A 15,406-nucleotide genomic window follows, 5' to 3' on the forward strand; every position below is an offset into this window, starting at 1 on the left:
GAACAATGGCTATCCTTCAACTTGAAGCTGAAAAAGCTGAATTACGGTTATGAATGCTTATTGCATTCATAGAGTGCAAAGACGTTTTTAAAGCATGCCAAATAACTATAAGATATAGAGACTGCGGTTAGCTTTCAGAGACAATTTCCCATTAGACCAAAAACTAGGACAAAGACTGTCATATTCACAAAATTTTATATTTTATTACTCCTTCCTTGCAAAAGTATATTTTTAATGTTTAATGGTAGAAAAAAGTAGGAAAACGCAGAGGTGAAGTTTCTATTGCAACTATGCCCAAGAGAGCTTGGTCATTTTTTCCCGCGTCACCCTGGCAGCTGAAGAACAGATGGAGATCTAAACCACAGGAAGTGCTGTGTGGCAAGCCTTCTGAGCTCTGCTCATCACACACTCACATCCTCGGTCTCTCCCATTGTCTGGAGGAAGGCAGGTTTTATACACGTTGGCACAATTTCTGAAATTACCCAAAGCCAAGACTTTGGAAACTTCTGCTCTTGGATTCCAAGCTTCTTGCTACCAATTTGTCCTAAAGAGTTCTTGTAGAAAAATACAGTCAGGCAGTATTAATGCTTTGCCAAGACAGCTTTAAAATATGTGCAGAAAGCATCTCAGACAGACACACAAACAAAAGCATAAGCTTGTAATGGCAAGATCAACCGTTTTGTGAGAGAGAGAACTTTGATTTTATTCCTTACATATATTTACAGGCACTGAAAGGATCATTTAACAGGACTTCTAATTGTAGTATTTAATCAAGGACAAAGGGGCCTGGCCCCTTTGGTCCAAGATCTTCCTCCACCCACCCACTGCCACCCCCATGACGAAAACTCTACTCCTTACTACGTGTGACTTTGAACAAATGACTTCATGCCTCACAACTTCAAGCCCCCGCCCCACCTGGTCTACAGAATGAAAATGCGAACTTTTACCATGGTTGTGTGGTTTAAGTGATTTTGAATCCTTGAAAGCAGATAATAAAGTGCTTTATCTCGAAATCCTGTTTCTCATCCCTGCTGGACATGTTGACATTCATGGAGGGATGCACTCCTTATGGAATTCTTCAATGTCTGGTTATTAGGTGAGCTTTGTTTCTCCATGTACTTCACTCTCCCTGGGGAAGGGTGACGTTATCATGACGTACTCACAAGGAGATGAGGGTGTGAGCCAGGGCCTGGGCGAGGCACCATAGCATGGACCCAGCTGGCTGGCTCACGGGGAAAGACTTGAACCAGCAAAGCTGTCAACAAAATATTTATATCGTAGGTAGGAAAGATTTTAGAGAAAGAAAAATAGTTTACTCTAGATTTGGAAGGAGGGGAGGAGAGATATAGAGACTCCCATTTGTCTGTTCTCCTTCCTCCACAGCCTACCTTTCCTCAAGAAAACAAAATCAGGCTGGGGAAGTATCATAGGTCAAGGGGTAGAAAGGATTTGAACACAGTGAAGTGTGTGAGCATGGTTGGGGCGTGGTCCGTGTGGTGAACTTTGGGACTGCAGGTGCTTTTGGAAGCTTTAGGTCTTGTGAACTGCTGGCACCTTCCTGGTTTCTGATTTCTACATTTGTGCCTCTTCATTTTGTGGGGTGGGAGGTTGATTTTGCCTGTGTGACAGCAGTGCCTCTGGAAAGCTAAAGCTACAAGGGTCGGGTCCTAGGAAAACCCTGGGAGCTGGGTACTGGGGCTGCCTGGAGGCTTAGCAAACAGAGCTCGGAGGACTTTGGGGGACTGCTCACCCCTGCAGGCTAGGAGAGGAGGAAGGGCTCTGCAGGGACTCTTGCTACAGGGAAAAGGAGCTTCTGTCTGAGTGGAGCTTCCCTTGTAAGGAATTAAGGGATCCCCATGACCATTGATTAATGACCTTCCAAATTAACATGTTAAAATTCATTTACTAAGCTTTGTTTCTCCTTTCTTCATTCATGAGCGATTCAATGGTCTGTGAGCTTTTTGAGTATAGTGTTTTTTAAAAGTATCAAGTCTTAGAAGCAGAGAACAAGAAAAACTACAGTTCTGAAAGGGAAGCCTGCTGAGATTTTCCAACTTAAAGTAAATAATGCCGTCTAATTTGTAGGAAGCTCTTTTATTTCCCTAATGGAGGTCTCTAGTGCCATATTTCCACATAAGGTGCAGTTAGACTCTGAGAATTATTAAGGAGGAGATTGCTTTGAATACTTAAAAACTCATCCTAATGAGTGATCCGTAGTCCAATTATGTAATGCCTTTCAAGCTTTAATGTAGCTCTTTCCAAATACGAAATTCTATTGGCAAAAACTATGAGGAATTATTTTATTTCACACAGGTCAGATAATAGTGCTCTGTCATCAAAATGAGAAGTGAAGAACACTAGGTTAAGAGGCAGCTTCTTCTCAGGGCTCTGATTCTGTTGGCTCTGCTCAAGTTTCCTTGTCTGTGTCATGAGATTAGACCAGCTGCCTCCGCCTCCAAATCAGATGGCTCCAGGGCAGAAATGGAAGATGAATGAATGAGGTTAGGCTTGATGGAGACTGTGCAATGGGTGATTGACAACCCCTTCCATGGTAGATTGGGTTACTGGCGCTAATTATTTAACCTTACCCCTGCTCCCATCCATGATATGCTTTGGAAGGTCACCCCATTCAAGAGGCAGTGCACGTTTTCCCATTCCTTTGACTTTAGGTCAGCCGTATGACTTGCCTTGCCCACTTGAAAGAGACAGATGTGAAGGCATGTTAGCTATGAACCTAGATATTAAGAGAGCTCGTGTGTTCCCCTTGATCTTTTCCATTTCTGTCATTGCCTTGAGAAGAAGTTGCCTGCTGGTGTGCTGGTGCTAGAAGGAGAATAAGTGACAAGTGGAGAAAAGCCAAGTCACCCCAGAACAACCCAGTCTAGATTAGTTGAACACAGCTGACCCCCAGACACATGAGCAAAACAAATGCTTACTGTTGTTTGTTGCTGAGCTTTTGAGGGTTTTTGTTATTGTGTAGCATTACCAGAGCCATAGAAGTAATTTGTTCTATTTCCTCTGGATAAATTTCCTTCTTGGCAACGCCAGGGTGTTAGGATAGGGCTGGTGATCCAAACTCACATTGCCTTCAGGGAAGGAAGGAACAGTAAATGAGGGAAAGAGGATGGTGCTTGTCGACACAACATTCACCCCGTCTAAAAAGGAAGCTTCTACTCAGCTCCAGCCAAAAATAATCAGGCAGGAATGTGAGCCCTGTGTTGCCATATCTACTTATTTTTCAAGAGAAACTAGAAATCTAGATTTTTTTCGGTGGAACCTCCAAAATTTAAGTTTCCGAACTAGTTAAAAAATTTGTAGAACTCCATATTGGTAGGAGATTTATATATATATATATATATATATATATATATATATATATGTAGTTTATTAGCTTATTTTTAAAAGTAAAAATAGGGCTTCCCTGGTGGCGCAGAGGTTGAGAATCCGCCTGCCAATGCAGGGGTCACGGGTTCGTGCCCCGGTCCGGGAAGATCCCACATGCCGCAGAGCGGCTGGGCCCGTGAGCCATGGCCGCTGAGCCTGCGTGTCCAGAGCCTGTGCTCCGCAACAGGAGAGGCCACGACAGTGAGAGGCCCGCATACCACAAAAAAATAAATAAATAAAAAAAAAAAATAAATAAAAGTAAAAATATATAATATATATATGTATATAGATACATGTACATATATCTCCCAGTATCAACCTTAGCAATCTCTGGATTAGAGTCTGTAGGTTCCTACCAGCTCTAATGTTCAGTAATCACTGGTCCTCAATGCATTGCTTGTCTACTGTGTGCTCCAGCTTATCCTAGCTGTATTTCTTTTATAATGAACTCAGCAAAGTTTTGATTTAAAAATCACAAATCATGCTACTTTTGTCCCCAGTGGAGTGTCTTACAAATACGGTCATAGCGTAAAAGCTAAAATCAGCAAATGAAAAACCAGACAAAAAGAAAAATCTTAAACTACCTAAAATCTTCAGCTATTTCAAAAGCTTAAAAATAACGAATCAACTACTTAATTATCTGTAGAAACTGACTTTATTTTATTAAAGGGATTTTTTTTTTTTGCAACTTTAAAATCTATTCTTGTTTTTCAGGATGCAAATTTTTCAGATGATCTATTGTTATTACAGTAAGAAAGCTAAGATCTACTTCTGAAATGTAATGTGTGTCTATCAGAGGAGAATAGAATTTTTAATTCCTTTTAATGATTTTTTTCTTAATAAATTAACCATCAACTGGAAAAAGGGGACTGGCATCTCCGTTAAAGGAAAGGAAACCAGGAAGCCTTCCTTTAAATCTTCATTAGCTACTGATTAGGCCGAGAAGAAGGCTTCAATCTCCGGATTTCCTCGACCATGGATTACAAACCAGGAGTAATTAAATGGTAGGAATGTAACCTCCTTATAGGGTTCTTAATTGGCTTAATGATTAAACATGGCTTGCAAAGTATGGACTATGTGTGTGTATGTCAATTTAATTTAAATAAAATTTACTTAGTCTCATCCAACAGCATATTGGATGCAGGGCACAGCACTGCACAGAATATAGAGGAAGCAATTCTTGCTCTGAAATAAAGTACGATTAAATGAAGACAAAATGGAGAAGGCAGCTCCTTGGGAGATTTCACTTTATATTTAGAATTAAAGGTTAAGGTCCATTCGTTATTATTGCTTTATACCTCATTATACTTGGAGAAGCTTCTATGTTATGTTCTCTGTATTCTTTTTCATTGATTGTTTTTAGGATTCCTTAACCAAAAAAAGGCCAGGGGTGGGGGAGAGGTTATTTAATACTTGTTGAGTGTCAATAATGTGCTGGATTAACTTATTTAATCAGTACAACCACTCTGTGCAGTAAAGTGTTTATTCCCATTTTACAGAATGAGGAAAATGAGGCTCCAGAAATCCAGTAAATCTGCTGAGATATCACTTCTTCACAGAAGTCTTCCTTGAGCTCCACAGTCTGAATAAGTTGCCTTGTAAGCACCCTAAACATATTGCATGCTTCATTCTGGCAATTATAACATTTTACAGTGGTAGTTGGTTACTTTCTGCTTTTCCTACTGGGCCATGAACTCTTGGAGGCTAGGGTTCAGCATAGAATGTTATCCAGTAAATGTGTGTGAAAGGTTTATGTCAAGGTCATACAATCTGTAAGTGGGAGAAACTAGAGCTTAGAATCAAGATTCTCATAAATATAAATCCCCTGCACTTTCTACTGCACTGCCACTTCAAAAGTTTAAGAATTGGGACACCTTTTATAAAATTTTTCTTCAGCAGACAAATGGGATTGCATCAAACTAAAAAGCTTCTGCACAGTAAAGCAAACAATCAACAGAGTGATGAGATGGAATCAGAGAAAATATCTGCAGACCATATATCTGATAAGGGGTTCATATCCAAAATGTATAAGGAACTCAAACAACTGAATAGCAAGTAAACAAATAATCTGATTTAAAAACATGCAAGGGACCTGAATAGATATTTCTCAAAAGGATACATACAAATAGCCAACAGACATATGAAAAAATGCTCAACATCTCTAATCATCAGGGAAATGCAAATCAAAACCACAATGAGTTATACCTCACACCTATAAGAATGACTATTATCAAAAAGACAAATGTTAAGTGTTGGTTAGGATGTGGAAAAAAGGGAACCCTTGTATACCTGTTGGTGGGAGTATACATTGGTACAGCTATTATGGAAAACAGTATGGAAGTTCCATAAAAAAATTACAAATAGAACTACCATAGGATCCAGCAGTCCCAATTCTGGGTATACATCCAAAGGAAATGAAACCAGTAACTTGAAGAGATATCTGAACTCTTAAATGTTTTAAACTCGCATGCACTCCATATAAACGTTCTCCATTTCTATCCTCATTAGGGGCTTTAAATCATGGGCTTTAAGTTCAGCACATGACTGCTTAAGGCAGTGTTTCCCAATCTCACATGGTGATAATAATGACTTGGGGGCCTGTTGAAAAGTGTGGATTCTTTGGTCTCATGCAGACTTAGTGAACCATATTCTAAATGGCGAAGGGAATGGAAATCTGTTTTAAAGGGGTCCAAGTTATTGTTATCATTAAACTTGTTTAGAAATGGTAAGGCATCTTGGAAATTGTATTAGGGTGTATGGTGAGGTGGGATTTGAAGAAAAAACAACTGTTTTATTCACTTCTGTGTTTGGAGATCCAGAAGGCAATTCAACTTGGAGAAGATCTTTTGGAATAAAAATCTTTTGGGTGACTTCTCTTGTTATGGAAGGTTAAGGGAAGCTGTCATCCACCACTTTAGGGCCAAGCAAAGACTGGCCTTCCTAGTACAATATGGAGCTCTGAGGAAGGGTCAGATGAAATCACAGAAGGATCCAGAAGCCTAGTGTGAAGGGACTGACTCCCAAACTCTCAAACTGGAGACATTAAAAGTTAGATAAACTTATTGAGATGAATCCATGGACCCTTCTTTCAGAAGGCCTGGTAGGCAGAGAGTAGCAATGAGGTCTCTACAATTAGTTATCATATAGGTCCCCACCCAACACACACAGACACACACTCACCCCCCCCCACACACACACACAAGTGCATGCATGCAATGCTGATGAAGTCTGAATGAGCTCTGTGGATCCTGCCGGGGTCAGTTCCCTGGTTTGGACACTGTACTCTGGTTGTGCAGGATATTGTCATTGTGGGAGGCTGGGATACATGGGATCTTTCTGTACATTTTTCTTTTGCAACTTCCTCTGAATCTATGATTATTTCAGAACAAAAATTATAAGAAATAGTTTTCCCAATTGCAATAGTTAAAATTTCAGTGGAATTTAGGGAAGTGAAACTCAAGGCCTTACTGTATGCCATTTTGCCTTTGCTTTCTTTTTGCTTTAGGCTATTTTTAGAAGTTTTAGATGGGTTGAGAAGATTTACATTATAACTTGTGACATTGTTGGATTTTTATGCATATACAGTGTGGGAATTAATCGTTGATCTATTTATACCCCAAATTGAACAAACACAAAATCCCATGAACTGTAAAGGTAAACATTATAATCAGGGTTGAGAACATTAACAGCTCTCATGGTGGAGGGTGCTGGTGTATCCTAGGTACCATGTTGTATCTTCTTGTACTTTTTGTGCTTTCCAAACTGCTGGCACGTTTCATCTGGTATTTACCCCTTGTCGGCTCGTATTGTTGTTTTTTATTCCATATGACAAATACCCTTTCCCCAGATGGGCTGTGAGACCCCATGATCAAGAACCATGGCAACATCTAATAGATACCATGTAAATGAGATGAGTGAGCATAATATCTGCTGGGTTTCTTCAATTGTATTGCATACCGTATCAATTAAGATATTCCCTCATATTAGTGATAGAAAAACCAATCCAAACTGAATCAAGTGAAAAGGAAAATGCATTGACTCATGTAAATGAAAAGTCCAGGAGTATGTTTGGCTTTAAAACATGTTTCTCTCCATCTCTCAGCTCTACTTTTTCCAAATTGGCTCCATGAGCAACAAGATTCTGAACCTGCAGTCACAAGGAGGCTACAGCTGCCTTAACCTTACTCCTTTAGTTGCAAGTCCAGCTGAACAGTCTTTTTGGATAGTTCCCACAGAAGCCAAAGTATTCACTCCTTCTCTGGCTACACTGAGTCACAGTCCCATCCCTGAGCCAATCACTAGGAAGAAATGTACTGACTGGTCTAAACTAAGGTCACCTGCTTTGCCCTTGCATCCCATAGTGAGGCCCCAGAAAAGCCTTGCAAACTGAGTTGGAGGAGGTAGTTCCATCAAAGCAGGAGGCATTTCCTAACTTTGGCAGTGAAACAGCAATTATCACCTATAAAATCTTAGAGAATCCTACTCTCCTTTTGGGATAGGCTTATACTGGGGACAGGGGAATCATTATGAAGCTTTGGAGTGGTCATTGGAGATCTGATTATTAGTGGCTTGTTTCTTTCAACAACAGACCACGAATGTCAAGAAAAGATTTATTATTTGGCATGCCATTAAATGATAATATAGCTTGTTTGTCCTATGACTAACTTGTTTTAGTGTTAATAAATAAGTTTATAGTGTTTTTCATTTTGTTGGTTCAAACTGCATCAGTAGAATTTATAGTCCTGTGCAGCAGTGCTGGAGAACTAATTGGTTTTGGTTTATATTCAGCATAGACTTCATTATCTGCATTCTCCTCAGGAGAAATCCTTAATTCAGCCTCCTAATTTCCTTGCTGCAATGCACTGATGGTTTGCAGCATCTAAAATATGTAATTATGAGTTTTAACAGTGTCCCTCTGCAGAGTCCTATTTCCACCTTGTTTCTGTCAATGACCCTGGAAAATCTGGTGATGTGGTGCTCGCTGTCACTCTGTGCTTCTTGGGTTAATTGTGGTTCCTTTCTCCACTAGAGTCATGTAAGAAACTCTTATCTGTGGTAAGCTCTATTGCCCAACATTATGGCATTCATATTACAGACATGCTCTGATTTCCCAAAGGTATTGTATCTTATACTTTGGATTTTCCACCAGCTCAGAGGCACTCCTCAGTTCTGTTTCTGGAGAAATGCCTTATGTCTTGAACTTGAAATCACTCACCTCTCTTGTTTAGGTTCATATCTGCATCCTGTTCTTTCTTGTTCTGCCATAAGCTTGGCTGTCCTCATCATGACTTATTATTGTCTTAACTACTTAATTATTTGTTCATCATATCCCATTAGGATGACTGTTTTCATCATATCCCACCAGGATGGCTACTTCTTGGTACCTTGAACTTTTTCTGTAAAGCCTCACCACTTGAGATGAAGCTACCTGTATTTCAGCTCTCATTTTCCCTCTTGTCTACCCCAATCCATTATTTTTTTTCTCTATACTCTAGCTAAAGTGAAAATTCAAAAACATACACCCGATCAGGTCAATAACCTGTTCTCTTCCTTCCAGCCGACTAAAAAGATGCCCGTTACTTAGGTCTAGGAGTGCTCCTGGCTGCTGATCTAGGGGACATGATTTTTCTTTGTGTCCTCAGAGCAGAGGAGAAGAACTAGTAAGGCTGAAAGGTAGAAACTTGGGAGAGGCATGCCAGGAATATGTATATTCACTGCAAGTCAAGTGGACACTGTACAGAGAGCTGAGCTTAAGCCTTTACTCAGGTACTCCACACAAGAGGTCACCCTCTGGGTAAGGAAAGTCCACCACTCAGAGGCACTAGGTGTAAGAGGTATTGATGGAAGATGGCTATCCAGAACTAGAACTGCCTCTTTTAGGGTAGAGGTGCCCACAGGGGCCCATCCACATAAAAGTGGCAACATTTAGGAACTAGCCACGTGAAAGACCTAGAAGGAGTAGAGAGAGTGTCAGTTAACCAAGGGGAAGACTGCTCCCTGCTCAGCCAGGAGAGAGAGGCTTGCCTTTTCAGCACTTCCTCCTCATCATCCCAACACAATGGACCAGCTCACCCTAGAAGAGGGTAAAGTGAGAGGGAGTTCAAAAGCAGCCTCCTCCTTCTGACTTGGAACACCCCCTCTCCCAGCAGTTCCCCAATCAGCCCTACCCACAAGCCGCTGGAGTCTTGACTCTTTATTGCTGAAAATGAGATATTTCAAATAAGTGAAATTGAGTGGAAAATTACTGAATCTTGCCAAGGTGTCATTAAAGTACACAGTGGGAAAGGTAGGATGAATATAGCACAATCAGAGAACAGTTACTGGAACAAAATGAAATCTTTTCATGTTTAGACCCCAAGTTGAAACTCCTCCATCCACTAGTTAGAGATACATAGACAGATATTTTAACACCAGAAGACAAGTTTTCCTAAAATGATCATTTAATCATGTTATTTCCAAGCTAAAAAATAAAAACCAAAGCTTGCCTTTGCCAAAAGAGTACAAATTGGAAATTTGGTCTGAAATATAATGCTTTCCAGAATCTATTTCATTTTAAATAAGCTTATTAGATATAAGTTTTTTGTTGCAAGTCAACTCAGATACCCTTGAAAAGCTGATGAGGATGTATATTATACATTGTTAAAAGTCTAGAATACTATAAAATAATTTATATTTTGGTATTTTGGATTTGCATTTGCATGTTAGTTTATAGAGTATTTTGAAAAAGAGAATTAATATACATTATATAGACCATGAAAATATCAAGTTTCTGAAAATATTTGGGTTACTGAGAAAAGTTACACCAAGTAAAGTAAAATAAAATAAATTGAAGGAGAAGAAAACAATTACACAAAAATAGAGGCCATTGCATTTGCTTGCTGGATTGGCCAGACTGTGACACAGAACTATAATAGAGATGTTAGGAATCTGGAGAGTCAATCATTAAAGTTTTTTTTAAAAAGTAATATCTTTTGGACCTATTATTTACCCAGTACTGTACTGGTCACCATGTGTGAAGGAAACAAGGTTGAATATTTGATCCGTGACTTTGAGAAACTTAAAATCTGGAAAGATCTGGAACTGTGGTGGTGAGATCCAGCAGTGATCTGGAAGCTAGGGAAAGGAGTAAATCACTGTGGATGTGCCCTGTGAGTCGTTTTGTCCAAAGAGTTGAACCAGGCTGTATGCCATAAGAGGAGAAGGATGGAGAAGTAGGCACTGGCCAGTTGTGTTCCATGCTGGCTGAGAGACACATGAATACAAGCAACTAAACAAGAATAGCTCATTGGAAACCTTGAGGATTGAGGGGCAATGAGGAGGGGGTATCTAGAAAAGAAATGAAGGCAAGGTAGAGAGATTAGAGTTAGTTTTCAGGAAGTTGACTGATAAATAGAAGGGGTATCTAAGTGCTTTTTTTAAAAAAGGTAAACATGTTATTTTGTAGCTTATGAATATTCTTATTTGTATCTGCTCAAATAGTAATTTGCCCATCTATAACAACATGCAGATGAAAAAAACTGAAAAAAACAAGATAAAAATAACATAGAATCACTTCTCTGATCAAGAGCTATACTTTGCAATCAATTCAGCAAAATCTATAAGTAATTTAAAAAATTCACATGGTTTTAAAGTTTGGATATTCTTGCATATATAGCAGCTAAGTTAGAACCTCAATTTTCCCCTGGTGATTTAATCATTTTTCATTCCAGGGTCTCAACCCCTAAACGATTTATTCTTTACCCACAGAATTGCTTATTATTTTAATGATAGCATTGGGACCGAAAGTGGAAAACAGCCATTTAAAGATGCATCCTCTAGATTAGAAAGAAAATAATTATGGTGAAAAAGAAAAGAAATAAGACCCACACTCCCACCAAAAAAGTTTACAGTAAAGAGTCCACTTCTCTTTTATAACACTTGATATCAAATAATAGACACACAAAGAAAAAGAGCCAAAGAATATAGAGGAGCTAATGACAAAAAGCCAGTTTCTTACCCCACCTTGCCCCACCTCACCCTACTAACTGGAGGCAACTCCTTTTAACCATTCCTATTTTAGTTCTTTTGGGAGCCTACTTAGTTTACATTAACATGTTTATACTATAACTTCTTGGTCTTTCAACTTCTCCAAGTGAAAGTTGAGGCTTCATGACCCATCACTCTACCTTTCCTTCTTCCTCCCAATTTCCAATAATTCTATCATTTGCAAACTTTCTATCAGTTACCTGTTTTTATTTTAAATAAAATATTTAACCCAGATATCTTGCTCTACTGAGGTCTGACACCTCACCAGGGAAGCTGAAGACATCAGCACTCCTGATGCTCCTCCCACCTTTGCTGCTACTCTGCTGTCTCCTAAATTCCGTCACTCATACATGGGAGAGCTGGTGATACTAAAAGTATTTCACAACTAGCAGAGTCGTCTTCTTAGTTGGAGGTTGGACCTTTCGATTACAATCTTTTATGTCATTTACCTGTTCTCTCATTATCCCCCCATACTCTTTGCCATTTTGTTTCTGTCCTGGAAAGTGCCATACATGTTACAGTAATAGGCCAGACTCATGTAGAGCTTAAGATGGGGAGGCATAGATGCATTCATAAAGGAACTCTCTAATCCTTGCAACAACTGTATGAGGCTAGTATTTTAAATCACTATATGCTTTTAAATATACCTAGTAAGTAATGGAGCTAAAATTCAAAACCCAGGTGGTCTGGTTAGAGAGTCATAGTCTTAAATTATTTATATATTTGCTATTATATATGGTGCAATGCATTAAACATGTGAATTAAATATGGTAATATATATATATATATATACACACACATATATGTTTAATTTAACAATTCAGTAGCTGGAGGTTTATTTTATAATTTTCTAAGTAATTTATTTCATTCCTCGATTCATCTATTTCCCTTTGGCTCAGTCCTTATTTACCTTGCTTTCATGTTCCTGGTTTTCTTCATATGTGTGTCATTGATCCTTGTTTTTCCTTCTGTATTTAATAATGAAGACCTGGTTGAGTGTCTAAGCGGCCAGTCTGGGCCACCTTTGCTTTAGTAGACCTAGATCTGTGTTCTGTAGGCTGATTTCCAACTCTGTAAATGTGGATGGATGGGGCTTCTTGACAACTAGAATTTGCTCTGTGTGGCCAAGAGAGGAGCTGGGTATTAAGCTGAGGGCTTTACTCTGGGGGCCCAAACCCACGGTGACTGCCTTGGTTTCCTGTCTGTGTGGTGGGTCACTAGGCTGAACTGGTCACAGGCAAACTTGGGTGAATAGCCAGCAAGGTGTTCAGGTCCCTTCTCAGCCCCCTCTGCCTTCTCCCTAAGTGTCATCTCCTTGTCCAGCACAGAGCAGCCACCACCTCCACAGCAGTACCCCACTCCCTGCAGCATATAGTCTCTGCTTTTTTTCAACCATCAACACTTTGATCTACTTCCTGACTTCCAAACTGTACTGATGGCACTTGTTGATTGATACTCCTATCTCCTTCTTTATATTGTTTTATCTTTATTCTGAGAGGTGAGGGGCTGAGTACTTTCCTTTCTGTCCTCCATAATAGAGGATGGCAAAGGGTTGGCATGGTTGCTAAGTGAGCCAACCTATGGTATTTGCCACTCCAGGATTGTTGGTAACACTTTAGGGAATTTTACTGTCAGCTTTGTCTGAGATCTGTCTTATTTTGATACCTTCCTACATCCTAGTTTTTCCTATTCTGAATTAGTCAGTGATTCCCTGTATATGCTGGTTTGGAGTTAGAGATGTTTGTAGTATCATTGTCGATGGAACTTGTCTCAGTGAAGTTAAATAGTCCATCCTGTAATCACACAGCTAGCACCACAGGCAGGATTTGAATCCAAGTTATATGGGATCTTTGCTGCTTACATTTTTTATTTTAACCTTCAAACTATTCTTTTTTTTTCTCTTTTTTTACTTACATCAAATACATTGGTAAATTAGCAGTCGCATTCTGTTACCACGATTGTTATGTTGGGAGAGGAAGAAAGGGGAAAAAAGGCAAATGCTCTCTTAGAAGCAAAAAAAAAAATAGAATCAGAAGAAAAAAAATGAAGAGCTGGGAAATAAAAGCTGAGACTCCCTAAGCCCAACAGAGCTCAAAGGAAAGCAGAAGAGCTAACAGGAAGTAGAGGAAGGCAGCAGATAGGCCCAGAAGCTAAGGCCAATCCTGTTCCTAAGGAGGGCAGGGGAGGGGAGAAGAAGCCTGGAGAACTGATTTCCCAGCCCCAAGGCAATGTAACATCTTCACTACTGCTCCATGGGGAAAACTACACAGAGAAAGAACTTCATTTCTAAGAAACTTAAGAGAGCCATCGTAGTTCTTCCACTTGTAAGGATGCACTGGCCGCTTTGGGGGGCTGGTGGGTGCTGGGAAAAGGAGGGGGAAAATGTGTATGTGTTTCAGGGCATTGGGAAATAAGGCTGCCCCGGTAAAGGAAGGGAATTTAGATGTAAGTGGAAGAACGTAAGCTGGGTCCTTCAGAATCTCAGCTTCATGGATTTCACAGCTTCTCTGGGACAGAAGGCAGTCTGCAAGCCAAAAGGGCAGAAAGGTTCCAATCCTAGGTCACTATGGCTTCTCCTATCTTATTTCCCCCAATCTCCTCAAAACCCTGGGCTAGAACAAGAAGGGATTTAGAGTTCTGTCTTGCCTTGATGGCTTCCCAAAGACATCTTAAAATACCTGATGAGGGATGTGAAGAGAGACTAGAGATTTAGAAAGGACCCACATCCTCTGGTGATGTGAGACAGTTGTGAGGGAACTTCAGTGCCAGTCATTCCCTGTCCACAGGAACAGGTGTTATGATATTAGGGGGCCACAAATGGCCTCTGTGGTACTACCCCCCAGTGGTACGTGGATTAAACCACTGGTTGCATGGGTGATGGGTTTGGGGGGTAAGCATGGAGGGACCAAAGTGAAGATACTAGCAAAGGAGAAAAGAAATAGGGCCTGATGGGAGGTGGGGGGCAGAACAGACTGTACAGTGGGAATAAAGCTCATACCTATTTACAGGGAAGTAGAAAAGATGTGGTAATAGGTGGGTCAAATTGAATGGGAACCCTGGGAAAGGATAGAAAACTCCTCCCTCTTGCTGACTCCTCTTCCCTCCCCTACAATGGCCTATGCTATCCTGAGACTGCTCTCCAGTTGCTCAGTTAATTCCTCAGGAAAGGTAAACCTATACCCAAGAGTTAGGCTGGCCAGAATATAGGTGAAGTAAGAATCAGAGTTGGAGGAAGCTAGCAGTGGAGACTGGGCTTGAGTAGCCGTCAGCGATACTGTTCTCTACAGCCCCTCCCCAAACCTCATATACACCTCAGATTCCACTTAATTAAAAAGTTAAGAGGGCAGGTAAATCAATCAAAACCCCCATAAAACAAGTATCACAACTGAACTACCATCAATTAAAGGGCAAACTGCAGGGGGATATAGTGGCTGGGGCTGAGGCCATCTGAAGGCCAGAGAGAAAAAAAATGCATATGTGTAAGTCAGAGGATGGGTGTCAGAAACTGGTCCCTCCTCCACTTAGATCACAGCAGAGCCAAAGATGCAGGCAATGAGTGAAGATTCTTTGGAGGACTCTGGGGTCCAGAATCTCCCCCACTATGGGGGAGAAGCTACCTAAGAGGCTGGGTGAGGGGAAAGTAAGCCTTAGAAGAGTTCCTGAGCCACAGATGACACGGCATCTCCACCTTTGCCCAGTTAGCTAACAAGACACCAACCTGGTGCCTAAGAGCTTGCCTTCCCATTCTCACCTCTACCTAGAAACACCCTCCACAAGGCCAACTCAGTGTTTTCAAATCTGAGAAAGTCCAAGCAAATAAAAACAAAAAGGAAATGTTTCCTTACTCTCCCCTGCTCTGAGCCTTACTCTCCCACAGGGTCCTTAATGTGACTGAACTGGAAACCTCCTTCCTCATTTCCTGGGTTCACTACCTTCTCCATCCTGGGGAGAGGAAGAAAAGGGGATCAAGAACAGAGACTGAGCAAAAGCAGAAGGG

The sequence above is a fragment of the Kogia breviceps genome, chromosome 2 (genome assembly GCF_026419965.1).
Source record: "Kogia breviceps isolate mKogBre1 chromosome 2, mKogBre1 haplotype 1, whole genome shotgun sequence".
NCBI lineage: Eukaryota > Metazoa > Chordata > Mammalia > Artiodactyla > Physeteridae > Kogia > Kogia breviceps.